The sequence below is a fragment of the Rhincodon typus genome, chromosome 28, assembly GCF_021869965.1.
Source record: "Rhincodon typus isolate 14 chromosome 28, sRhiTyp1.1, whole genome shotgun sequence".
Classification (NCBI taxonomy): domain Eukaryota; kingdom Metazoa; phylum Chordata; class Chondrichthyes; order Orectolobiformes; family Rhincodontidae; genus Rhincodon; species Rhincodon typus.
Window position 1 is genome coordinate 30,041,347 of NC_063359.1, and position 25,358 is coordinate 30,066,704.

At 39.8% G+C, this 25,358-nt stretch overlaps 1 protein-coding gene across 1 annotated transcript in view; it reads left to right on the plus strand.

Annotated features, from left to right (window-relative positions):
* The window catches only part of ak8 (adenylate kinase 8), a 73,818-nt gene that overhangs the window by 30,465 nt on the left and 17,995 nt on the right, over window positions 1-25,358 (plus strand). The gene's annotated exons all lie outside the window — the stretch shown is intronic.

The following is a 25,358-nucleotide window of genomic DNA, read 5'->3' on the forward strand; positions in this document are numbered from 1 at the left end:
CTGCAAGTCTACCGTCAATGGTCAATATGGGATTGCTATAGTACCAGATGGTAAAGGCCTTGCTGGCCACCTCATAAATATGACCCAGACTATTTGTTCTCCATGAAGACTTGATTCTGAAAAAATGCACATCGAAGCCATCCTGTGGGATAATGACTACACTGATTGCATCAATTCTCACTGTATATTGTGCAAATTCATGAGCAGGCCTAAGGTCAGCACGTTTCAGCTGAAAAGACTCCAGTCCATCTCAGGTGAAGGGTATCTCAATGCTTTGACCAACAGGGGAAGTGAGCTCTTTCACATTGCTAGTATTCAGTCAAAACAATAATAATGGTCATCATTAAAAAGGGTGCGGTGAGCAAACCAAAAAGATATTCTACCTATAAAGCAAATGAGTTACGTGTAATATGAATTTCATTGTTATAGGCTGTAGAATACAATGATTGGCAGATTGTGTCAAACAGCATATTCCTTCAGTTGTTTCAACAAGCAAGGCACTTACCATACCCAACCAGCAGTGTTCAACATTGGTCAACTTGCTAAATAATCCTGAGTGTGTTAAAAGTTGTGCTGATAAATAATTTAAGACTGTTAGTTACGTTTGAAGTTTGACATCTTTGTGCATACTAGAAGCTTTTAACATACAGGGCCCTGTTCATTGAAGACAGAAAGAATATGTACACGTTGCGCCTGTTTTCACATACAACAAGACAGGTGATAGCCACTCACTGGTTCATTTCTCAGGGTAATGCACTGACCAATTAGATTTAACTTGCCTGGTTTAGATTTAAATAAGGCTTGGCAGTAAACTATCAGTTATCATCTAACCAGTGAGTCCACTTGATAATCAATCAACAAGTTATTGCAGGAATAAAGTATTGTTTTACCAATACATTGGTATTTCTTTCAACTTGACTTGATGAATGTAAGATGAGAAGCTTTGACAAAATGTCTTTCTTTTTAACAATACTCAAATTTTGTGCTACCCTTGGGCGACTGTCTGTGTGGACATTCTCCCCTTGTCTGCATGGGTTTCCTCCCAGTGCTCCGGTTTCCTCTCACAGTCCAAAGATGTGCAGGCTAGGTGGATTGGCCATGCTAAATTGCCCGTAGTGTTCAAGGATGTGTAGATTAGGTGGGTTATAGGGGGATGGGTCTGAGTGGGATGCTGTAAGGGTTGGTGTGGACTTGTGGGGCTGAAGGACCTGTGTTTCCACACTGTAGGGATTCTATAATTCTTTGTTTTCTGTTGTCTTCCTCGATTTAAACAATATTCAGCTCCTCTGTTCATCCTTCCAGAGTGCATAACCTCACATTTTCCCACATTATATGCTAGCTGTCAAATGTTTGCCTTCTTGCTTAATCTGTCTATATACCTCTGCAGCTACTTATGTCTTCCTCACTACTTGCCTGCTGTGCCGCCTGTACGTCCTGCAAATTGTGAAGGGACCTTCTGTTGTGACGTTTTCATGTGGAGACTGCTTGTCATCTACTGGAGGTTGCTGTAGTACTGGAGTGGCTGCAATACTTGAGTTGCTGGGGCATCAGTTGATCCTCAATTTCTCTGCACCTCTGTTGCACTGCAGCAGCAGTGATGATAACCCCTGCTGTGGCTGGATCTATTAGTCATGCTACCAATGAACCGGCGTGGGAAATATCAGAAACAGAACAATTTGTTAGTAATATGATTAGTCAGCATTCGCATCATTCACAAATGGTGGTTTAGCATACTCCTGTATACAGTGGGACATAGAGGATCCAACAGAGAGGGCTGTAGAATGTCTCTACATGGGCCTTTTATGTAGGGGCCTTATTCCAATGAATGTGGCACAAGGCACGTCATGCAAATACGGTAGGAGGTTGTAAATGCTGTATGATTACTGATTCTACCCCATATCAGTCAGGAGAGGCAACAGAGCATACAAGAGCACATTAATGAATACTGAACAGGTTTAAGTTTAGGAAAGTCAGTTCCATGCCCGATGTGACCTTAGACTGTCTTTGGGAATTGAGGCTGCATGTGCTGGTTTTAAGGTCATCTGTGATTACTTCAGCTTCACAGAAATAACCATGTTGAGTCTGCAATGACCAATGACATGTCCAGATTGCTTGTGACCAGGTTTGGTATCCCACACAATTGAATACTGCATGCATTTCACATGTGGGTTTCCTATGCTTATAGATTACTTCAATTTGTAATATGAAGGGGCTTGATTAATATAATCGCCCCTTGAATGACCTCACATTGCTCAAAAGAAGAGCCTGCATGCTCAGACAGAAAAGAAAGAATTACTTCACCCACTCCAGATGCAATCACGACCATTTTCCATTTTCAGTGTGCAATTTGCATGTCACATGAGCATGGAAGGCAATGCAGGTCATGTTTGGCCTCGTGAGTCGCAGGCTGTAACTGGTATTGGAGCGGCATCCCCAAACTTCCATGTTCTTTCTTCCTGGCACTTCATGGCATGCAACTGGGTGCAAGTCGGCAAGATGGCGGCAGAATAGGACACTCCAGCCAGGGTTTGTCTGTTCCGCTGGCTCTTTTCTTTATCTTCTCTTTTTCTTTCTCCTAATGTTTTTTTTTTCCCTTTGACTCCCAACCTTTGATGACCACTCGCAATTTCCAGTGAGGAGCAATGATCCCTAGCCTCTGGCGAGTGATGATTCCTGGCCTCCAGTTATGATTCCCTACCTGGCGCAGTGGCCTCCAGGCATGGCGTGCCGTCCTCCCGGCCTGGTGCAGCAGCCTCCTTCTGTAGGGACCTCTTGGCGTGGCATAGCGACCTTCCAGCCTCCTGCAGTGGCCTCCTCTCATTGGGGCATCCCGGCATGGTGTGGCGATCACCCCGCCTTGCACAGCAGCTTCCTGCAGTGGTCTACCGGCGTGATGTGTCACTGGCGCTGTATGGAGCCAGGGCCCAGTGCGGACTGGACACTAAATGCCAGCTTGGTCTGCTGTACTGATCTCTTTTCTGTAATGCTGGACACTTTATTTCTGTATTGTCAAAAATCTTCTAACTAAAGAAGCTGTGCCGAGGTACTTATTTTATCTAAGGCAGCGCTGTAATTGGCAGCATATAAACTTTTTGCTATACTCATTGAGTGTATGTGACAATAAAGGCTATTCTATTCTATTCACTCATGAGATTCTTGTCTTGTTGTTCAACATTTAGTTGGAGAATCAGACATCTTGCTCTCTACATTAAGAATTTAATTGCTGTCAATCTCGCCTTGTTTTCCTTACCTTTTCACCAATGTCCACAAGTTCACCAGGGACTGGGAAGATTCTGCCCATTGTGTTGACTTGAGGAAAAAAGATCCCAATCTAGAAATCTAAATGTGGATGGAAGGAATGAGGAACGGAATTAGAGATAGTGGTTGCTGATGTGTAACGGTCAATTTGGATTTAAGAGAATAACCCTGAGGCAATAAGAAGATCTGGCCCTTTAGAGGAAAGGTATTACCACTTAAAATGGACAGCCAGAATTGTCATAAAGGTCATGCAATGTCGTCTGCATTCACAGATTTAAGATCATAGAGGTGATTTTGAGATTGTTGAAGGGTGAATCAACATGGGGATTAGATACCATATCTGATCAGGGTCAGGCTATCAAGGAATATGGCAATGTAAGATAATTGCTCAGTAGGTTGATAAAGGTACTGACAGCAATATAAGGGCATTGGACAAAAGCTGAGGGAACTGAAAATGGAAAAGTCTGACTGAATGATTTGGAGGGTTTTTTTAACAATGACCAAGAAAAGAGGATAGTTTGAAGAGATAAATTTGCCATTATAGCTTTGTTGGTCATTGTCCTTTATTATTAAATTTTATTATTAAATAATGCTTTCTGTGTACTGTAAGCATAATTTATCAGTTTTTCTGATACTTCAAAAAACTCAGTAATCATTATTTTGGGAATGAAGTTTTTCAAGAAAAGAAAGAAAACTACAAGGAAATAGGCCAAGATAACTACAGGAGATATGCTTGCAGATATCAAATATACTTTGTAGTGACCAATCTTGTGTAAAAATAGACTTCTGTATTTTGACCAAAAGGCATTGCTTTGTCATGTGCCTAGTGTATAAGTTGACCTCTAAATTTTAGCCAAAAAATGCAAATCCTTTGTATGTATCACTTGCTCACTACTGAAGTCAAATTTGCCCCGTTCAAACCTCCTTGTTAGAAACATAGAATAGTACAACATTAAAGGTCCCATGTCTGTGGACTTCAACACATGATGTTAAGCCCTTGTATTTTTAATTTTTTGACAGATTTGATAAATTTTGATGAATTTAGTACACAGAAATTAATGTCTGTCTTCATAGCAGTGTAACTCCATTTATACAACTTTTAGGAACAGGTTAGTGGGAACAGTCTTGAACCTGGCAATTTTTCAATAAGGAGATGATGAAGAGGGTGGATTTCAGCCTCTCCAAAATCTTATTTATGGAGAAGTTAATCCCTACTTTTCTTTTCATTAAACATTTAGTCTTAGAAAGTCAATTCTTACATGACTATGTATAGTGACTGCAATGTAAGGGTTGTTGATTAAAAAATGCTGTGTATTGTAGGCATAACTTATCAGGTTTTCTGACTGCACAAAAAAACTCAGTAATCATTATTAGAAATTAGTGCTCTGGTGAGAGCTAGCACTTGCTATTCCTGAATGGTACCAGACCCGCTTGAATATTTCTCCAACTTCTAGTGACTGATTAAAAAGTAGGTTTAGCACCTCTAAGTCAGGAAATACAAACTGGGTAAACAAATAGAATCAAAAAGAAATCACATGTTGATTCATAGATCTTGAGAGTTAATTTAAAACATGCATTGAATAGATCTACATAAGTAGTATAATAAATAAATAATTAAAATTCTTACATCTTTTAATACATACCTACAAAAATCAATATGACCACTAGCAATGCTTCAAGGGATTTTATGTATTTGGAAATTGAAGAACACCTTTAAAAAGTAGCAGAATATTCAATAATAATACAATAGTTTCAGAGCGATGGCATTTAGTTAATGTATTGGGAATCTAGTTAACTTAAAGAGATAGCAACATTTCAGAATAATAAATATTCCAATTTATTTAAATATGATTTTGACTATCTTACTATATTAATTATATTTCAAGTCATATATTAATCACACCAAGATTATTTGCGTCAATGCACTGAAGCAAAATATGTTTTCTACACTTTGCCTTTAATGAAGAACAAATGATTACTAGAAAAGCTGAGTTTTCTTTGGCTGAGTAAATTGTGTCTTTTCTCTTTGGGATTTGGAAGAAAGGGAGGTGATCTCATTGCAAACTATAAGATTCTGAAAGAACTTGAGAGAGTACACACTGACCGAGACCTTAATAAATGATGGGTGAAACGAAGATCTGGAGGTCCCATCTTCCATTTCCAACTTGCCAGTAACGGAAAGAGGCAAAACTGTGCAGCATTCAAACCTGGCATTATTCCACAGTGTCCGAGTTATATATTTTTTGTGTAGAAATAAATGATTGTGCAGGGCATAAAAGGATTGTCAGTCTTTGAAGTTAATTAAATAGCCTGCCTTTGAAAAATTAAACATAGCTGCTTGTTTTGTCTCGGTGTTGCAAACAATCTAGCAGTTTCAATAGCTGTTTGGTGACAATACCCAAATATTATCATTATAGCACCATTACTGCTTGATTGCTTTCTACAATCTATTATTCTTGCATTAAGGAGTTGTAAATTCAGTTTGCTTGACACTTCAAAAAAGTTAATGAAAGAATAGTCATCTTGGATGTAGGGTTATGAATACAAATGTTTGTTTTTATAGGGAATTAAATATTTGAGCAATTTAAATGTATTGAACATGCTTTCATGAATGTCAGACCAGGCTTGAAGGGTCGAGTAGCTTACTCTTGTTCATATGTTTGTATGTTCAGAATGGGACCTACATAGATCATTCACTTCTTTGCTGAATCTTTCAGCCTGTCTAAGTCCTTTTGCATCCTCTCTCAACACTACCTGTCCCTCCACCTACCTTTATGTATTTACTCCATTAATACATTATAATGTCATTATACATTAATAGCCTCCATCCTGTGATGAAATTTATCTTTGAAATGGAATAGTCAAACAAGAAGTTCCTTACTTGGATATGCAGTTGAGAGATCTGCCAAAGGGTTTTCTAGTACTAACTATTGCAAGCTTATGCTCACAGGTCATTTTTTTGTGGGGATTCCTTTAATTCCATAACCTAGAATTTCAGCCTATCATCAACTTTGAGAGTAGGGTCCTAGCCACCTGCACACCGTGAAAGCTTGATGCAAAAATAGAGTATATCAAACTTTTTGTGCATGATAATTGCTACTCTGAAAAAATCATTGCTGCTGTGTATCATATAAACTCACGGAAGACCCCAACGCCACCACTTTTGGCCATAAGATGTGCCTATTCTACTTTAACTGATTCGCGTGTGGGTTATTTTGGGTACTGATACAAGCTATGGCCAAATTCTTTGTAACTCTTATTGTATACTTACTGTTGCAAGTGCATGATGTTAAGACGATTGAGCACAAGGCTCTGAGCTGTATAGTATTCAACATCTTATTAGAATTCTTACATATGATCACTGAGATCACACTGACACCACTGCTCATCCCAGAGGTCTATTTACCTAATTGTGAAACCTGACTACATCTTCACCCAAGTAACTTTTCCAATTTTCAATTAAATTTCTTTCTTAACATTATCAATTAAAACACTTAACAATAGATATTCTAATTAAGATATGCTTCCACTAATTCCCCCCCAAAGTAAGTAACAACATCCCATATGGCATATCACTGAAAGGGATGTTGGCCATTGGCTGCTACATCAGGATGAAAACAGGTGGGTGTTATTTTATCACTTTCAAGATTCCTTCTAGTGAAGAGAAAATCCATACCATCGCAGATGAGCTGAGGAATGTCACTATTCGATTGCAGTAGCAGAACAGCATTAGTATTGCAGGCCTTACAAACTGGCCTTGCCTCAAGACTAACTTTGTCTGATTCGGAAGAGTATCAGAGGAATCTTGGCAAGCTGCATTAAAACTAAAGGGTCGGGTACCACAAATCTACTTCTAGAAACAATGACACCAGGCCTGATAATAAATATCAACATGTTCAGCTCCCAGGATATTCTGCTGGCGAGGAATCTTTGAAGAAAGAAGAGGTTTCTCATGCCCAAACCCAACTGTAGAGGGTTCATAGTACTGTTCAAATTCTTAGGAAAACTGAATAAGTTCCTTACGTTATACCATACAATCTTCTTTGCATGGAATACTGTGGGAAATTGTTACAAAATGCCAATCAGTCTTCTAAACAGATGAAAACTCATGTTCTTGGAGAGGCTGAGGAATGCCTCACAGAATTGAATGTAATCGTCATCTGGGCATAGCACTTCCTCACTGAATGGAATATAGTCAGCATCATGACTTGGAATGTCTTCAAACTTGGCTTGGAACATATGGTAGCTGCTATAGAGGACGTAGTAGAACACATGCCCAACAAGGGTCTGTTCTGATTCTTCAAGACGTAAATGGGCTCTTTAATAACTTTACCATTGTAGGTAAGTGTTACTTCAAACATCATTTTACTGGAACGGTGAGGGCACCCCACACACCCTGAATGTTCAATTTTGGTGGTCAAACTTTATAGTGTTAAGAAACTCTAAAATGTCAGGGATCACAGCTTCAGCTGCTCCTAACTCAAGAAAGAATTTAGTATCAAAATTTTCAATGTTAAATATCATTTATCAGTAATTCTGGTCCATATGTCAAATTCTGTTGCAAAGGCAGCAACACTCACTTGACCAAGGAAATATGTGACTGCCATGTCATCTACTTTATCTTATTCATTTTGCGGAACTCTCCTTTGTGATGAAGATAATCTGTGTGCTTTTGTTTAAGATGACTTCAAGTTGCAAAATTGCTGAAAAGGAAATTGCACCTCAATTGAAGCACAGAACATCCTCTGCTCGACACTGTTTTTATCTCTGCTGCTTTTTTTTGCACTATGGCACAGTGGCTCAGTGGTTAGCACTGTTGCCTCACAGTGCTAGGGACCTGGGTTCAATTACCAGCCTTGGGCAACTGTCTGTGTGGAGTTTGCACATTCTCCCTGTGTCTGTGTGGGTTTTCTCTGGGTGCTCTGGTTTCCTCCCACAATCCAAAGATATGCAGATTAGGTGGATTGGCCGTGCTAAATTGCTCATAGTGTTCAGGGATGTGTAGACTAGGGGGATGGGTCTGGGTGGGATGCTCTGATACTTTTCCTACCAGAGTAACTGGAACATAGAATTTGTAATTATAAGTTTTGAGGGAGACCAATATTCATCAAAGTGGCACTGAATTTCCCCATGATTAGAACATGAAGGTCCTTCAAGTAAAATAACTCAACTCACAACCCACAACTCAACTTGTCCCTCTCTAGGGCAGGCATTGGCCTAGTGGTATTATCACTGGACTATTAATCCAGAGATTAATTGGGGTGGCATGGTGGCACAGTGGTTAGCACTGCTGCCTCATAGCGCTAGGGACCCTGGGTTCAATTCCAGCCTCGGGTGACTGTCTGTGTGGAGTTTGCATATTCTCCCCGTGTCTGTGTGGGTTTCCTCTGGGTGCTCCAGTTTCCCCCCACAGTCCAAAGATGTGCAGGTTAGCTGGATTGGTCATGCTAAACTGCCCATAGTGTTCAGGGATGTGTGGGTTAGGTGGGTTATAGGGGGATGGGTCTGGGTGGGATGCTCTGAGGTTCGCTGTGGACTTGTTGGGCCGAAGGGCCTGTTTTCACACTGTAGGGATTCTATGATATCGCTGAGACCTCAGCAGTCATGTATTAAATGTTCCATTAAGAAGTTGGACTCAGCTTGGCTTGGAGGCTTCTGTTCCATAGTCTTAAGAACATACATAGTATAACTATTAATGTATGTATGTTTATTGCTGAGAAGAGGTTTGGCCTGAGCTCGTAGCTCATAGCAATACTCGGAAAACCTACACAGGAATACGATCAAACACAGTAAAGTGATGAAGACACCAGTCTGATAAAGGTGGTGTTTTATTCTCAGAAGAATCTGAAAAGCCATGAATCAAGATTAAGTAAACAGAAGATAAAGTTGAACAAGAATGGAGGAGGATCCTCAGAAGATTTCACCAAGGTGGTAGATCAATTGTTTATCTAAAGTAATGTGAAGTAATTGAAGACGCATCTAACGCAGCTGTAACATTGTAACCTGCACTCTGTTCTGTTACCCCGCTGCACTTATATAGTGCGATCTGCCTGTAAAGCATTTCACTGTTCCTTGGTACATATATAGTAATAAATCAAATCAAGTGGTTCTAAATATCCAGAGTACAGTTCTGATATTTAAATACTCTCATTTTGTAGCATTAGCTATAATAACCTGTATACAAAGTGCTCTGAGGCACTTTTAATTTCAAAATATCTCAATCATTTGTTTCAAGTTCAACTTGAATGAATGCCATTGCATTGTAAACATTGAAATGTTGCTAAAAGCACTTGTATACAATCAATTACTTATACGAGTTTAGAAGAATGAGAGGTGATCTAATTGAAACTTTAAAAATTGTTAAGGAGCTTTTAAAATTAGATGCTGGGAGGATGTTTTCCCTGATTGGGGAGTCTAGAATAGTCTCATGTCATGATGCTGTGGCTTTAAAAGGTTATTTTATCCTTTTTTTTGAAGAGAGCTTGTAAGGCAGAGGTGACGAGTAGTCTACTGTGGCCAGTGGAGTACAAAGCTTGTGAGGGCTCGGGGTTTTTTTTTTGCAGGTTGGAAGAATAGAAGCAGTCTGAATGGGTGTGGCCAGCTCTCACAGACCAGGATTTCTAGTGTTTTTTTAGTTTTTAAGTTTAGCTTTAAGCAATTGCTGTTGTGGGGCTTGTAGAAGGAGAAGTTATCTTTTCCCTCTCTAGGTTAGAGCTAGAAGCTGGGGTTTCTCTCTGTTGCCGTATTACCTGTGAGACGAATCTATTTTTCGGAATTTGCCTTTTTGCCATGGGGTGTGTTTATGGGATGTTACTATATTGGAACAGTTAATTAGTAATAGTTGCTACATCTATTATTTTAGGTTTTTCAATAGAGTTAAGTCATTCTGAATTCCTCTTTCTTGGGTTGTGTTTTAACTATAGTGTTTAAATAAATTGTGTTTTGTTCAACGGCGAATAGTTTGACCAGTCGCATTGGAACATGGCACTTTACATTTGCCTTTAAAATAAGAACGAGTTAGGGTAAAAATACACTCCTTGGAAAAAGTAGGATATTGTTTTTATCATGGTGAAGGCAGGATTTTTTGACAAAATTATGTGTGGGATGCAAGTTGCACAAAGGTTGAGAGTTCCTGGCCTAGCCAATAATGCCACATCTAGTAAATGAATTTAAAAACAAATCCAAATTACTAGGAATAGAATACCAATTTAGGGTCTAAACTACCATTTTAGAATATTTTGAGAGGGTCTGGGCTGGTCCATAACACTCAGCATAAGGGATTGACCATTTACGATTGAGGTAAGGAAAACTTTTTTTCACTCATAGGGTTATAGATTGTTAGTATCTGCACACCAAAGGGCTGCAGATGCTCAATTGTTAAATAAATTCAAGGTAGATTGATAGATTGAATTAATAGATTTTTGGATATCCCAAGGGTTATGGTGACGGTGTTAGCTCAAAAATCTGTTTCCTTTCTAACTGCATTGTGTTTGTAACTGCCGTGGCTCAAGAAGATGACTCACCGCCACTTTCCCAAAAACAATTAGGAATGCTAAAAATTACTGGCCTTGCCAGTAGTGCCTACAGCTCATGAAAGGATTAAAAAACAGGTGTGGTTAGGGTAGAAGATTATGTATAACCATACCAAATGGCAGGGTAGGCTCAAAAGGCTGTGCGGCCTACACATGCTCCTATTTCTTATGTTCTGATGAGTTTTGATTTTATTATTTTGAAGATGAAGAGCTCCAGAAATGTTTATTTATCCCCACTACCCCCAACAAAGAAGCTGAGTTTAAGAACAAAAAAGAAATAAAGAGTATACAATATGATCCCTTGAGTCTGCTGTATCATTCAATAAGATTATGGCTAATCATTCTACTTCAACTGAACTTTCCCAGCCTGTTAGCCTTAGTTTTAGGGTTTTTTTTTAATTAGGCCCAGTGAAGTTTGTTTATTTTCAACAAAATATGGAATAATTGCTCAAATGTATGAGTAATCAGTTTTATGAAATGCTCAAGGGAGAGATTTATATTGGAAAGATAACGTAACCATTTGACATTTTGCTGTACATAATTGGACTCAGTTTTTTATACATTGTTCATCATAGAGTCATACAGCATGGAAACAGACCCTTTGGTCCAACCAGTCCATGCTGAACATAATCCCAAACTAAACTAGTCCCACCTGCTTGCTCCTGGCCCATATCCCTCCAAACCTTTTCTATTCATGTATCTGTCCAGGTGTCTTTTAAACATTGTAATTGTATACACATCCACCACTTCCTCAGGAAGTTCATTCCACACTTGAATCACTCTCTGTGTAAAAAATTTGCCCCTCATGTGTTTTTTAAATCTCTCTCCTCTCACCTTAAAAATGTGCTGACTAGTCTTGAAATCCCCTATCCTTGGGAAAAGACAAACGCCATTAACTCTATCTATACCCCTCATGATCTTACAGAAGTTTATAAAATAATCTCTCAACTTTCTATGCTCCAGTGAAAAAGTCCAAGCCTATCCAGCCTTTCTGTTTATCTCAAACCTTCCATTCCCAGCAACATCCTAGTAAATCTCTTCTGAACCCTGTCCAACTTAATATTCTTCCTGTAACTGGGTGATCAGAACTGGAAACAATGGCTGCACCACTGTCCTGTACAACAACCACATAACACCCAACTCCTATACTCAAAGGACTGAGCAATGAAGGCAAGCATGCCAAACCCCTTTTTATATGTGACACAAACTTCAAAGAATTATGTACCTGAACCCCTATGTCCCCCTGTTCTACAACACCACCCAAGGCCCTCCCATTAATTGTATAAGACATAGACAGCAGCAACTGAAGAAGGTAGTTCACTGCCACCTTCTCCAGGGTATTTGGGATGGACAATAAATGCTCACTGGTGGGATACGTAAGTCTTCTAGGTCGGACCCCGAGTAGTGACATGTAGCCAATGAAATGCAATCACAGGCTTCTCGCCAATGACTAAATCATTAACTCATTTTTTTTTACAATTTAGCAAACACATTCTCAGCAAAATCACTCCTTGGAAAAAGTAGGATATTGTTTTTATCATGCTGAAGGCAGGATTTTTTGACAATATGGTGTGTGGGATGCAAGCTGCAAAAGTTTGAGAGCTCCTGGTCTAGCCAATATGGCCACATCTTGTAAATGAATTTTAAAAATAAATCCAAATTACTAGGAATAGAATACTGAGTAATAGCATAGAGAACCTGCACTCAAATAGCACATTCATTAGCTCAGAACATCCAAAGTGCTTCAGTCTCACTAAAGTACTTCCAAAGTAGTCACTATTGCAAAGTAGGCAAAGGGTTGCAGTCAATTTAAAGAAAAGCTTGAATTTAATATAGAGTTATACAGCACAGAAGAAGCCCTTTGATCTATCAAGTCGACTCTGACACAAACTTCTAAATCTACACTCATCCCTCTTTCCAGGACTTGGCCCATAGCCTTGAATGTTATGACATTTCAAGTCTTCATTCATATTCTTTTTAAAGATTGTGAGGTTTCCTGCATCAACTACCCTCCCAGGCAGTGCATTCCAGATTCCCACCAACCTCTGGGTGAAAAAAATGTTTCCTCACATCCCCTCTAAACCTCCAGCCTTTCACTTTAAAATTATGTCCCTTGTTATTGACTTTTCAACTAAGGGGAGCAGCTGCTTTCCATCCACCCTATCCATGATTCTCAATCAGGTCCCCTCAGCCTTCTCTGCTCTAAAGAAAATAACCCAAGCTTATCCAGCCTCTCTTTGTAGCTAAACTGCTCCATCCCAGTCAACATCCTGTTGAATTTCCTGTGCGTCCCGCTCCAGTGCAATAACAAGAACTGCACACACTACTTCAGGTGTGGCCTCACTAAAGTTTTATACTGCTTCAATGTATCCGCCCTGCTCTTATAGTCTGCCAAGACTGATAAAAGCAAGTGTCCCATATGCTTTCCTAGCCACCCTTTTAACCTGCTGCCTTCAGGGATCTATGAACAAGCACCCCAAGTTCTGTCTGTTCCTCTAAGCTTCCTGGTGTCCTACCATTCATTGAATACTCCGTCGTCTTATTACTTCTACAGTGCATCAACTCACATTTATCAGGGTTTTTATTCCATCTGCCGATCTGAACTATTTTTCTGTAACCCAAGACCTTCTTTCTCATTGTCAACCACTCGGCCATCTTCACGTCATCCACATACAGTTTGCTTACCACACCACTGTGGTAGGGCGGATCTTGAATAACAATCAGTTAGAATACAGAAGGAAGATAGAGGGCTTGGTGTCATGGTGCAGTGATAACAGCCTCTCTCTCAATGTCGACAAATCTGAAGAACTGATCATTGACTTCAGAAAGAAAGGAGGAGAACATGCTCCCATCTACATCAACGGAGTGGAGCTTGAGAAGGTTGAGAGCGTCAAGTTCCTAGGAGTGATGATAACTGACAACTTGTCCTGGACTTCCCATGTAGGTGCGATAATCAAGAAGGCACAACAATGCCTGTTCTTCCTCAGGCGACTTAAGAAATTTGGCATGTCCATAAGGACCCTCACCAGCTTTTACAGATGCACCAAGGGTCTAGGCCCGAAACGTCAGCCTTCCTGCTCTTATGATGCTGCTTGGCCTGCTGTGTCCATCCAGCTCTTTGTTATCTCAGATTCTCCAGCATCTGCAGTTCCTACTATCTCGAGTAGGGGAGGTGATGGCTTAGTGGTGTTATCACTGGACTGCCAATCCAGAGACTCTGGGAAGCTGAGCTTGAATCTTGCCACAGCAGATGGTGTAATTTGAATTTGATAAAAATCTGGAATTAAGAGTCTGATGACGGCCATGAAACCATTGTCAATTGTTGGAAAAACCCATCTGGTTCCTAATGTACTTTAGGGAAGGAAATTGTCATCCTTACCTGGTCTAACCTACATGTGACTCCAGACTCAGCAACATGGTTGATTCTCAACTGCCCTTTGGGGCAATTAGGGATGGGCAATAAAAGCTGGCCTAGCCACCGACACCCTTATCCCATGAATGAGTACATTTTTAAAAAGTCCAAGAAATAGCCCGCTATCACCACCCTCTGTTTCCTATCACTAAGCCAGTTTGGATCACATTTGCTTTTACCTTCTTTGCTAGGATTTCTCATAGAATAGTTGGCGGCACTGGATACTGCAAAGGCTATGGGCCCTGACAACATTCCGGTAATAGTACTGAAGACTTGTGCTCCAGAACTTGCTGCTCCCCCTAGCCAAGCTGTTCCAGTACAGTTACAACAATGGCATCTACCCAACAATGTGGCAAAGTGCCCAAGTATGTCCTGTACATAAAAAGCAGAACAAATCCAACCCAGCCAATTACCGCCCCATCAGTCTATTGTCGATTATCAGTAAAGTGGTGGAAGGTACCATCAGCAGTGTTATCAAGCAGCACCTGCTCAGTAATAACCTGCTCAGTGATGCCCAGTTTGGATTCAGCCAGGGCCACTCAGTTCCTGATCTCATTACAGCTTTGTTTCAAACATGGATAAAAGAGCTGAATTCCAGAGGTGAAGTGAGAGTGACAGCCCTTGACATCAAGGCTGCATTCGACCAAGTGTGGCATCAAGGATCCCTAGCAAAACTGGAATCATTGGGTATCAGGGGGCAAACTCTCCAGTGGTTAGAGTCTTTAAAGAAGTCCTTTCTTCATATTGTCCCTTTCTGACCCTACTCCATTCCATCTGCTACTAAAATCCCCATCCATCCATGTTACTACCTCCAAACTCTATAATTCCAATGTTTTCCTGCTGGCTTTCCACCTTCTATGCTCTCTGACTCATCCAAAACTCAACTGCTTGCATCCTAACCTGAACCAAGTCTTCTATTTCCCATCATCCTTGTGTTCTCTGGCCTGTATTGCTGCCCAGTCAAGCAGCACTTCAAATTTAAGATTCTGTCCTTTTGTGTTCAAATCCCGCCATGGCCTTGCCTCTCCCTAGCTCTATAACTAGTTTCACAACCCACACTAGCTTCCTTTAATTCTGGTCTCTTGTGCATCTTGTGTTTCATTTGTTCCACTATCAGTAGCTGACCCAAGCACTGGAATTCTCTCCCTAAACCTTTCCCTTTTCCTTTAAGAAGCTCCTTAAAAGGTCTCTCTTTGGTCAAGCTTTTGGTCACCTGTCTTAATATTTCCCTCTGAGGTTTGATATTATGTTCGTTCTGATAACATTTCAATGAAGTACCTTGGAAGCTTAAATTAAAGGTGCTTATATGACGGCAATTTTTTTTCTGTTAAAAACCTCCACTGTCTACATTGTGTATTAACCATACCTTCTGTACCTAAATTTTACTAAAAAAAAGAGGATGAAGTAGTGTTCTGATTTCTGTATGTCACTACATCCTTTTTTACAATAGATTTCTGCATGTGAGTATTGTAAATTTTTAATAAAATGTATTTTGGAAGTTATAGAATAAATTTCCAATATTGAGAAGATTAAAAATAAATAGTGCATTTGGTACTTGCTGTTCAATGCAAGAAGTGATTAGATATATTTAAACTTCGGTAGCAAATGGGTTTATGTTGTTACTAATCTAATGCAGATAAAACTTCATATACAAATTATTGAATGTGTTTGAAAAAAGTATTCAGAAAATATTTACAGTATTTAATTGTATACACAATTATATCCAAGAAAATGTTAACATTATGTTATATTTTCATACACCTTTGATCTTTATAACTAATCTTTCATAGAAAATTAGTACCTGTTTCCTACTTTGTCTAGCCTTTATGCCTATGTTTCTGATAGAAAGGACAAATAACCTACTGCCACACAACCACAAGTGTCCCCATGTAACCAACCAAACTGTCTTCTGATCTTTCTTTTCCTGGCAGGAAAATTAACAGGCTGCACTTGATATGTCCCGGCTGGTATAATTCACATTGAAGACTGAGCAGAGTGGGAATTGGACCAATAATCATCTCACTCTGTGACATGAGGATTAGGACTCTAATGCCTTGTAACTCTTCTGAATTAATTATTAAATTCATAATCGTATTGATCTATGTTTCAGATGTTTCAATTTTACCCTCCTTGACTGTACTTTTCTGATATTTTATTTCTCTGCATGGTGTAAACATAGAATCACTGATGTGATTTTTAGTTTTGTTTTTGCTCCAAATAAGTATGTAGCTTTTACCAAGAGTATTATAGAACTGGCCACAGACACTCATCATGTGTAAATGCCTTGTAATTATAATTCCTTTTTAATAGAGTCTGTCTGGTTTGCTTTTTATTTCTGGTATGCAATTAACCCCTGATAACTAAATTTGTGTTTGTGCAGTCAGGTGTGAAATCTAGTTAGGATGAACTTTTATACATTGTTGTCTAACATTGAGCTAGGTCAAGTCTGTGTGTTTTATCCTCGTCCATTTGACTCCCAGGATAGCTCTTTTCCCTGTGACATCTGCTCAGTTGTCTGTCCCTCCTCAGTTCCTGTGCACATGCAGATGTTCTGTCCATAGATCAGTGCTGTGCTTAAGGAGCTCAGAATACACAGGCTTTTGATGTCTGATAAAAAGAACCAACTCGCTGGAGGTAAGGAAAGGATGATCTGAATGCCAATTAACCTTGGCTAAACAAGCTGGAGATTTTCTCCAGTATTGTTCAGTTTATTATCAACTATAGTTGACAACAATTATTGCACAACTATAAACCTTGCATTTAAAGATTTTTCTCCTTACTTTATATGTAATGCATTGTAGTGATATTGGATGACAATGAAAATACATTTTATATTCATGTTACAGAATGCAGTGAAGTAACTGTAGAATAATCACAACAGAGGCATTTACTTTAATGTATTGGGCATGATTCTGACACCAATTACCTGTCAGGTATTGCATAGGTGGTTTTAAATTGTTGGAGAGAATTTACTACTAGCCACCAATTTATATGCTTTTTTTTCGGATTGGCTGAGGTGCCTGCCACAGCCAGGGAGCTCAGGACTAGTTGCAACTTGAGTCCTATGATGTAAGACTGCAGTGCCATTTTAACACAAAAACACAGGAGTCCTGCCCAGTGCTCAAATCGCCAATAAAGCCAATAAGTACATCCCTTGCATGTCACAGTCCACAGTACATGGTTGAATTAAGCAGATTAGCAATGTCCTGTTTTCCAGGAGTAACCAGGGCACATTATCTTATGGAGATAGTAGGAAGGATCTCGACCCAAAATGTCAGCTTTCCTGCTCCTCTGATGCTGCTTGGCCTGCTGTGTTCATCCAGCTCCACACCGTGTTATCACATTATCTTATGCACCAGTCTTAACAGTGGAAATTAGATGATTTGCAGCAGTGGGTGGTTTTCCATGTGTTAGAGGTTTGGGAACATATGAATTTGGAGCAGGAATGCATCATTTGGACCCCTCTTGCCTGCTCCATCATTCAATAAGATCATAACTGATCTGATTGTTGCCTCAACTCCACATTCCCACCTTGGCTCCCTTGATCTACATCTGCCTGAAAAGTATTCAACAACCTTGCCTCCACAGCTCTCTGGGGAAGAGATTATCAAAGACTCATCACCTCTGAGAAAGAAATTCCTCCTCATTTTAAATGATGGCCCCCTTGTTCAAGTCTTTTCTACAAGGGGAAACATCTGCTAAGCATTTGCCCTGTCAAGTCACCTCAGAATCCTATAAGCTTCAATAACACTACTTCTCATTCTTCTAAAACTCCATTAGATATAGGCCCCGCCTGTCCAACCTTTTGTCACAAGATAAGCGCCACCCATCCCAGGTATCATCGACTGAACTGTCTCTGAACTCTTGTAGCATAGCTCTTCCAACACAATGTGCAACATCATGGCCCAACATTCCACCAATCAACAATTACCATCAAGGCAGGGGATCAACCCTGGTTCAACAGAGAGTGCAAGAGGGCATGCTAGAAGCAGCACCAGGCATACCTAAAAATGAGATGTCAACCTGGTGAGGCTACCAAACAGGACGGCATACCAAACAGCATAGGCATCAAGTAACAGACAGAGCTAACCAATCTCACAACTAATGAATCAGATTTAAGCTCTGCAGTCCTGCTCCATCTAGTTGTGAATGGTGGGCAATTAAACAACTCACTGGAGGAGGAGGCTCCACAAATATCCCCAATCTCAATGATGGAATAGCCCAACACATTAGTGCAAAGTGTAAGGTTGAAGCATTCACAGCAGTCTTCAGACAAAAGAGCCAAGTAGATGATCCATCTCAACCTCCTGCTGTGGTCCCCTGTATCAAGAATACCAATCTTGAGCCAATTTGATTGACTCCATGTGATATCAAGAAATGAATGGAGGCACTGAATACTGCAATGGGCCCTGACAATATTCCAGCAATAGGACTGTAAGTTTGTGCTCCAGAACTTGCCGCTCCCCTAGCCAAGCTCCAGTATGGTTACAACATTCGCATCTACCTGACAATTTGGAAAATTGCCCAGGAATATCCTGTACTCAAAACACAGGACAAATCCAACCCGACCAATTACCGCCCCATCAGTCTACTCTCAATCATCAGTAATGTGATGGAAGATGTCATCAGCAGAGCTATCAAGCAACATCTACTCAGCAATAACCTGCTTAGTAATGCCCAGGTTGGGAGGGCTCCTGACCTCATTACAGCCTTGGTTCAAACATGGACAAAGGGCTGAATTCCAGAGGTGAGGGGAGAGTGACAGCCCTTGACATCAAGGCCACATTTGATCGTGTATGGTATCAGGGATCCCTAGCAAAACTGGGACTGGGGACACACTCTCGGCTGGTTGGAGTCATAACTGGCATGTTGGAGGTCAGTTATCTCAGATCTAGGACATCTCTGCAGAAGTATCTTAGGGTAATGTCCTAGGCTTAATCATCTTCAGTTACTTCATCAATGATCTTCCCTCCATCATAAGGCCAGAATTGGGGATGTTCACCAATGATTGCACAATGTTCAGCACCATTCACACCACCTCAGGTACTGAAGCAATCCATGTTCAAATGCAACAAGATCTGGACAATGACCTGGCTTGGACTGACAAGTCGCAAGTAACAATCACACGATACAAATGCCAGGCAATGACCACTGAATCCTCCACTGTCAACATCTTTGGTATTACCATTGACCAGAAATTCAACTGGACTCACCACATAAATACTGTGGCTACAAGAGCAGGTCAGAGTCTAGGAATACTGCGGCAAGTAACCACCTTCTGCCTTCCCAAAGCCTGTCCACCATCCACAAGGCAAAAGTCAGGAGTGTGATGGAATACTCCTCACTTACCTGGATGAGTGAACCTCTAACAACACTCAAGAAGCTTGACACCATCCACAACAAAGCAGCCCTCTTGATTTGCACCACATCCACAAACATCCATGCCTTCTACCACCAATACTCAGAAGCAGCAGTGTGTACAATCTACAAAATGTAATGCAGAAATTCACCAAAAATCCTTAGACAGCACCTTTAAAACCCATGACCATTTCCATCTAGAAGGACAAGGGCACTAGATACATGGGAACACCACCACGGGCAAGTTCCCCTCCAAGCCTGTCACCATTCTGAATTGGAAATATATCACTGTTCCTTTACTGTCGCTGGGTCAACCTACAGCACATGGCCTGCAGCAGTTCGAGAAGGCAGCAGACTTCCACCTTTTCAAGAGCAGCTAGGGATGGGCAATAAATGGTGGCCAGCCAGCGGCACTCATGTCCCATGAATTAATTTTAAAAATTACATCTTTTCTTAAATGACGGAACCAAAACTGTACATGATACTCCAAATGTGGCCTCACCAATGCTATACAAAGTTAAAGCACAACATTACTTTCTATATTCCATTCCCCTTGGAATAAACAGCATTCTACTTGCATTGAGTCACACTGCTTTCTATATTCCATTCCCCTTGGAATAAATATCATTCTACTTGCATGGAGTTATTGGCTACCAACATATTGACATCATGGAACTAGAGCACCAGCCTGCAGAATTTGCCGTAAGGAAATTCCAACACCCTAGCTTTTCTCAAAACAGAAACACATTTATGCAAGCTATCCAAGCAGCCATCATATTGTTTTTATTTTGCAACATAGACCCATAAGCCCAATATTTGACGCTTTACTATTGTCACAGAGTAGATGCTGGAACACGAGGGATATCCACTGCACACTTGCTTATGATATTCTCCAAAACACCATGCTGTATGAACAATGTTGGCATAATCAAAATCACAAGACCACCAGGACAATTATCGAGTGCACTACAGGATTACAGGTTCAGATGTCTGGCCCCCTTAAAGTTTCCAATGACATTTCCTTACAATGATTTTCCTGCATCATGGTTGATTGCTGCATTCTGCACAACCTTTCCTTCAAAGTTGCTTGCACTTAGACCAGACAGAGAAGAATTTATTTGGCAAAGATCAAGGTGAAATTAAGCAACATTAAAGGAGGATCACCTCATAAGCTTGCTGTAAAAGATGTGTGCCAGTGTGCTCCAAAATGCAGCACAGAAGTGTAGAACTGTCTTGTGAGTGGATCAGAGATGTGTCACAAGAGTGCAGGGAGGCTGGTATGTGTCAGATGCCAATATTCAGGAATGGCAGGTGCCTGCTGTCACTACCCATGCAACATGCCCTAAGATGTTGGTCACTGATGTCCAAGGTGGAGGGCCAGGGGAGCAAGCAGCAAGTTGGAACCACCAGGTAACCACTGACTTTCATGTTGAGAATTGTCGATGCCTGATTTTTATCCAGCAGGTGTGAGAATGGGAAATTGCGTATACATGAGGTGAGATTAATTAATAATGAGATGTAAATGCATGCTAATACAAGTATGCCTCTCATTTCTCACCAGCTTGACTTTTGTTTCGGCATTAAACATTTGGCAAGAAAATGGATCTTTTTGCTTTCGACGTTGAGAAGCACCTTTCTGTCAATCTCAGTGTCTGGGAAGATTGTGCCCATGATTTCAAGTATTAATCTTGCTTAATTTGTACTCTGTTAAATCATTACAGAAGTGAATTTATACTCATAGATAGGTGCCTAACTTTTCTGTTTGGGAATTAGCTGAAAACATTCTGAAAACATGATCAAAGCATTGTCAGTTATCCAAAGGAAAATGGAGTGCAGAGCAGGATTTTTTGAATGACTTGGTTTCTTCACCCGTCATCCTGAAGGGTTGGCAGGCAACACATCCCTTCCATTACTAGCTGCCCCACAGCCGTCAAATGTACAGCAGGGTGTTAATTGGCTAAGGCTGAGACTTCCTCCATGTGGAAGGAAGACCCTCCTTAGAGAGAGAAGTTTTGTAGTCCCAAGTTTGAACAGTAGCCAAGGCTGGGACTACAGGAAAATCCAAAGAAGAGGACATACTGGAGGTCGGACTGAAGGTAAGTCTGGAGTATCAACAGGACTTGGCTAGCTAGCCCCAGTCAGACACATGAAAGTATTGGGAGCCAGGTTTGAGAAGCTGGCGTGTGTGTTAAAATAAGTATGACCTGGGGAGAGGGAGTGCGCCTGCTGGGTACAGGGGCTCCCAAAAGAACTATCCCCACCCCACTTGCCCGTCGCTAGCCCATGCATTGAAAGCTGCAGGGCATATTCCTCCTCCCTGCCACAGGAAAAGAGCAGCTGATGTGGGGCGTAGCCATTAATTGACCTAGTGCCTTCACTGTGCCCCACAGTATGGCATACAGGTTGCAGACAGTCAAATAGGTTCAGGCAGGCGATTTGCTGGATTTTACAAATGTCACCATCTATTAACCCACCAACTGAAATTCTACCCATAACTACAATAAAAAATGCTTTGTCTCCAGCAACAGAAACACTATAAATACAGGAAATTGATGGTATCAAAAAATCCCAAGACCCCAGGAGCTCATGGGAATCTGAATTGAAAGCTTATCCTGCAATTTGATTATAACCACTTTAACACTTCTGTTTTTAATCAGATTGTGCTATCTGAGAGGCTGTCAACATCTTCTACTTTATTATGACAGAATATTTTCCAAAACAATTTTAAAATCCTTTCTGTAAAGTTTAAGTAGGTTTTAAAACCCAAGACTAATATGTACATGATCAGATTTGGAATGTAACTTTAGAAGCTCCATATTAAGGCAATATTTCAAAAAGATTGGATGAAAACTTTGAGTTCTGGCTCACCTATTCATTTATAAAATAATTTTTATCCTTTTGGGGATGCTATATGGCATTTATTGAATTGTCTAGTTCTATATAGAAGAAGATACTCAGGATAAATACAGAGCTACCTTTTATCATTTATGAATAAATACAATATAATTGCTTCTTCAAATTTTTCAACCTTTATATTTTATTAACAGTATTCAAAGAAAAGAGTCTTAAGTGTTACAAGATGAAGTATACCTTGAGTAAAAAGTTTATTTTGTATGAAATGCATTCGGATGATACGTGACTAGTTTTCATAGAGAGCTATGTTGGTTAAATGGAATCTGTAAGTTTCTTTGAATTCTTATTCCATCAATACTGTCCTCAATATTGTGAAAAAGCTTGTCACTACTCTGGAATTCAAAACGCATTGCAATTTTAATAAAGAGTGCTCTTGAGATAATATTTATATCTATAAATGTGGATTTTCAGAGAGTGAAGTCTGGTAATACATTTACATTTACTTTAACAAGGGCATTTGGGAAATGACTATTTTCAGCTCTGTTACAGCAAGCAGTCCTAAGAGTGAGTATTCCATTAGCAAGATGCTCTCATTTGTAACTAACGAGCCTGTGCTTTTTTGCTGATTTTTATTGTTGTGTTAATTCTCATTCCTTTGCTTTATTCTATTAACATCTTGTGGAACATTTTTATCTTTTTGCATTATTAGACTGATTCACCATAGTAAATTTCTTATACATTCTGCAATCTCAATCTTGCACCAAGTCTGCGAAAAATAAGACTGATGGAAAAGTGATTGTGAGCTATAATTTTTTTGTAAAATAATACTTAGTTCTGGAACTTGAAAAATCTTTGCTGGATTCTATCTGAAAATTTATAGATTCTATTTGCAGATCTCTAATTTCTCCTAATTGATTATCAATGATTAATGACAGGTATAATTACCGTATGAGTTTGAGCGGGCGGCACAAATATATAGTCATTAAAGATAAATTCGCCATAGTCCTGCTGGACCATTAGGCTTCTTTCTCATCAGAGAGAGATGAATGGTGGTAGTGTAACCTGAGGGACGCTACACCTCAATGCAAACCAGCCATCCAGCCAAGTGAACTAGCTAATGCCCAACGCAATTATATCCATATCATACTCATAATATATCCTCACAGATGATGTATGGAATAAAAATGTTTAAAAATGAGCAGTTAAACTAGAACATTGTACAATGTAATTTAAAGAATTTCCAAATTCAGTCAGATGTGAAGTTTTAGTTTCTAAAACTAGTGGGTTTACTGTGCAGGATCATTTAAAAATACACAGTTAAAAGAAAAGTGCACAAGAATATGTTCAAGTAAGATCACACAATCCTATGATGTCATGGAATAAAACTAGTAATTCCATTTTATTATATCTACATAATGCAATAATTAATATGACTCATTTTATAATCTGGAAAGAATGTGAAGTGAAAAACACCTTGAGGAATAAGTCTAGAGATGACAGACAATGAAGTTTCAGTGTCAAAGGGGTTGAGCTGTAGATGGAGGCAATTATTTGTGGAGGTGGAGCTAAAAGCTCCTGCTAATGGACAAGATGTGGACCTTAAAGCTTAGTTTGGAGTTGAATAGGATGCCAAAGTTTTGGAATATGTGGCTCACCCTTTTAATGGGTGAGAGTCTGCAGCAAGAACGGAGACTATGATGAGGATTGAAACTAATAGCCTGGTATTCATTGAACAGAGATTTGTTAATGGACAGGAAGTCTAACACCATGGAGCAATCAATGGAAGTGGTAGAGATAAGCGGAGATATCATTGGCATACAATTTAGAGGTGACCCTGTGGAGACAAGGAAACGGAAGCGACCAAAGACTTCAGAGGTATCATGCAGTGTTGGGATGAAAAGCTATTCCTGTAGATGTGTTACCTGTATTTAGTCATGTAGAAATAAAATCACACAAGAGAATGGAGATGGTTAACGATTGTGCAGTCTATATAATTGCAGAGAACATAAACCCTCCAACACTGTTCATCACTTTAATCAATGCTCTGAGAAGGGCAAAGGAGAAGAAAAAAAAATCAATAGGAGAGTTATCCAGTGAATCGGGAGGCAAGAGAGGCTGGATAGGCTGGAACCTTTCTCCCTGGAGTGTAGGAGGTTGAAGGGTGGATCTTGTAGAGGTTTATAAAATCTTGAGGGGCATAGATAAGGTGAATAGCAAAGGTCTTTTTTCCAGTGTGGGGAGTTCAAAACTAGAGGGCATTGGTTTAAGGTGAGAGGGAAAAGATTTAAAAGGGACCTGAGGGGCAACTTTTTCACACAGAGGGTGGTGCTTATATGGAATGAACTGCCAGAGGAAGTGGTATGGGCAGGTACAGTTACAACATTTAAAAGACATTTGGACAGGTACATGAATAGGGAAGGTTTAGAGAGATATCGGCCAAATGCAGGCAACTGGGACTAGTTTAGTTCGGGGAAACATGGTAGGCATCGATGAATTGACCAAAGGGTCTATTTCTATGCTGTATGACACTATGAAACACATACGACCTTTACAGAGCAATCAAAGATAATTGTTGGGGAAAAATGGTGATTATCAAGTGAGACTGAAGATTTAAAAACATTTTAATGAAGCAGTGAACGCATGAAAAATGCCCTCAACAAAAGCAGCAAATTCTATTTCACTTTATTTCCTTCAGAAAGCATTGAGTAAATGTTCTTTGTAACCAAAAAATTTCTTGAAAAATTTCTGAAACAATGCCATTCACTCAATCTTGGAAAAATCAATGTTAGTTGTAATATAAATAGAAGTTAAATTTTGGTTTATTCTTGGATTTATATATATTCTTGGATTTCCTTGAATACCAATGCTGGGATTGGAGAGATTTCATGGAACTTATTTTAAAGGCTATTTACGTGTAACCACTTAGATGGTGGGCAATGTAGGAG